Below are 3128 nucleotides of genomic sequence, written 5' to 3' on the forward strand. Positions count from 1 at the left end.
GGACCGGAAGCCAACGGGAGCGTGGGGCCTCGGCGCGGGGCCGTCTGGGGTGGGAAAGGCCGGTCCCGGGGGCTTCCCGCGCCAGCGTGGAGCTTGGGGGTGAAGTCCCAGGGTTTGAGGGGGGCTGGGGGTCCCTCCCGGCGCTGCCTGCCAGGCTCTTCCCGCCCTGTGTGTGTGGGCGTGAAGCCCCCTGCTTGGGGGCGGGAGCCAGGGGGGTCCTGGCCAGGCCGGTCTTGGTCAGGGGAGGTGGCCTGGGGTTGGGGGTTCCCCGGCATAGGTGGAGGCTCTCGCCTGATCCCTGGGTGAGGGCGTCCGCGAAGGCGGCTGGAGGTGGCCCGCCCGCCCGTCCGTCCCACTGGCCGGGAGCAGGGAGACCCATAGCCTGGGTGAGCGTCCCCTTTGGCCTGGAGTCAGGGGTCAGGGGCTGGGCTGGTGCCTGCCCAACCTGTCCTGCTGGGCCTGGACTCCGCAGGTCCGGGGAAAACGGCCTGAGGGTGGAGCCTGGAGACGGGCCCACCCTGCCTGCGCGTGTTAGGGTCGGAGACTCTACCCGGAGGGTCTCTGGGGCCCCCGCCAGGGCCCGTGCTGCCTGGAGCGATCCTCTTGGCGCTCTCTTCTGGAAAAGGGGCTTTTGTCCTCCAAGCGCACACGGAGGCTGTGAGTGGGTCAGCCCTCCGGCTCGGGAAGGGATTACCGTTCTTCACGGGATTTAGCCCTGGCGTCCTGCCTCGGGTGTGCACCTGCCCCCGGGTGTTCTCACAGACTCTTAAGCCCTCGCAGGCTCCCTCGAGGCGCCCTGCCTGGAAGGGAAGGCAGAATCTCCCTCGAGTGGCGCCAGCCTTCTCTCTGGTTCTGCCTTGCTTCAGGACACAGAATGTGGTGGTCTTTGAACGCCCCTCCTCCTTTACAGGCGAGGAAACTGAGCCCCGTGGGGAGTCGAGGTTCCAAGGTCACAGTGAGGGGCCTTGGCCACCCCATTCAGCGCAGGAAATAGTGAGAAAGTCGTTTTTAGCAGACTCTGACCAGGCATTAGGTTTCCAGTGCTGTCTTAGGAGGGGCCGTGTGGGGGTGGGCAGACGTGGTTTGGAGAGTGCGTTTGGGAAATGGATTGAGGTGTGTTTTTCCGGGAAAAAAGCATGACAGCCTTTCTTGCTTGATAGAAAATTTCTTCCTTGATTGAGGCCCCCGTTTGGTTCTGGGTTAAAGATTTATAGTGAGGCTGGGCGTGGTGGCTCACACCTGTAAAGTAATCCCAGCACTTTGGGAGGCTGAGGTGGGTGGATCACCTGAGGTCAGGAGTTCAAGACCAGCCTGGCCAACATAGTGACACCCCATCTCTACTAAAAACACAAAAATTAGCTGGGCGGGGTGGCGCACGCCTGTAATCCCAGCCACTCGGGAAGCTGAGGCAAGATAATCGCTTGAACCCAGGAGGTGAAGGTTGCAGTGAGCTGATATTGGGCCACTGCACTCCAGCCTGGGTAACAGAGGGGGACTACTGTGTCTAAAAAAAAAAAAAAAGAGGCCGGCGTGGTGTCTCACGCCTGTAATCCTGGCACTTTGGGAGGCCGAGTCAGGCGGAACACGAGGTCAGGAGATCGCTACCCTCCTGGCTAACACGGTGAAACCCCGCCTCTACTAAAAATATAAAAAATTAACTGGGCGTGGTGGCGGGCGCCTGTAGTCCCACCTTCTAGGGAGGCTGAGGCAGGAGAATGGCGTGAACCCGGGAGGCGGAGCTTGCAGTGAGCTGAGATGGCACCACTGCACTCCAGCCTGGGCGACAGAGCGAGACTCCGTCTCAGACAAAAAAAAATTATGGTGACCGATGTGTTGGGAACAAGGTGTAGAGCCGGAGGGTCTGGGCTCCTGAAGGGTCAAGAGCAAGGGCTTGGAGCCTCTCTCCTGGGCACTGAGCCACAGGGGGCCTTGGGCAGAGGCTGGGGAGGGAGCTCCTTCTTCCAGAGACTTTGCCAGCTCACTCCTGACCCACGTCTGAGATTTCGTCTTCCTGGTAACCAAAGTGGCCCTTTATCGAATGTCTCCTGGGCAAGGACCTGGCCCCAGCACTGCGACCAGCTCTCTGGGGAGACACAGATAGGAGCCTATGGGCGAGGTGAATACGTAAGATAAGCCACCGCCTCAGCTCTGTGGAAACAGCCTCCGTGGTGGGAGCCAGCCAGGCTTGACTGGGTTTCAAGCACAGCACGAGGTTCCCACATTGAGCTAATTTGGACAGCCAAGTGGGTAGAGACCTTTGGTCCATCCCTGCCGGGTAGTGTGGGTCACGGTTTTGTTCCTCTTGTGCAGGAGACTGAGAAGGGTTTCTCCTCGGCGGAAAGCTTAGCCCAGGGCTTACTGGCCAGAGCTGCATGCAGCCTGGGAAGCAGGTGGAGTCTGCAGTGCTGGCAGTGCTGCCGTGCAGCCGTGTGTGTGTGTGTGTATGTGTGGTGAGAAGTGGGTCTGTGTGTGTGTGTGTGTGTGTGTGGTGAGAAGTGGGTCTGTGTGTGTGTGTGTGTGTGTGGGTCTGTGTGTGTGTGTGTGGTGAGAAGTGGGTCTGTGTGTGTGTGGTGAGAAGTGGGTCTGTGTGTAGTGAGAAGTAGGTCTGTGTGTGTGTGGTGAGAAGTGGGTCTGGGTGTGTGTGTGTGGTGAGAAGTGGGTCTGTGGAGGGGGGTTGGAGGGTGAGAAGTGGGTCCATGTCTGTGGAGCATGTTTGTGCTTTTAACCCCAATTTTGCTGGGGACTGACTTGTGAAGACCAGAAGGTTTGGGCACGCAGCCTTGTCCCGTGTGGGGTGGACACTGCTGTTTGCTCTGTGAATTCGGGACTGTGTTTGCCTCTCCTGAAACTTGCTTCGGGGGCGTCTGTGGGTTGGTGGGGCACGGCTGGGTGTGGCGAGTGCCCAAGGTTGGCCGTCCACGTCGTCTCCTGTGGGCTTGTCAGGGACGGGAGGGCCCGGGTGTGCTAGCTGGGTTCCGAGGGCGGAGGGCTTCATCCCTGAGCTTCAGATGAGAGGAGTGGGAGTGCCTGGCTGCGGGCGGGTAGGGGAGGTGCCTGAGGCCGCTTCCCAGAGCTGTTTTCGCTGGCTCCTGTGTGAGCACTGCAGTGGGTGGGGAGGAGGGCGGGTG

At 60.4% G+C, this 3128-nt stretch overlaps 1 protein-coding gene across 1 annotated transcript in view; it reads left to right on the plus strand.

Moving 5' to 3' along the window:
- The window catches only part of BSG (basigin (Ok blood group)), a 12343-nt gene that overhangs the window by 1363 nt on the left and 7852 nt on the right, over positions 1-3128 (plus strand). The gene's annotated exons all lie outside the window — the stretch shown is intronic.

The sequence above is a fragment of the Colobus angolensis genome, unplaced genomic scaffold (assembly GCF_000951035.1).
Source record: "Colobus angolensis palliatus isolate OR3802 unplaced genomic scaffold, Cang.pa_1.0 Scaffold64, whole genome shotgun sequence".
NCBI lineage: Eukaryota > Metazoa > Chordata > Mammalia > Primates > Cercopithecidae > Colobus > Colobus angolensis.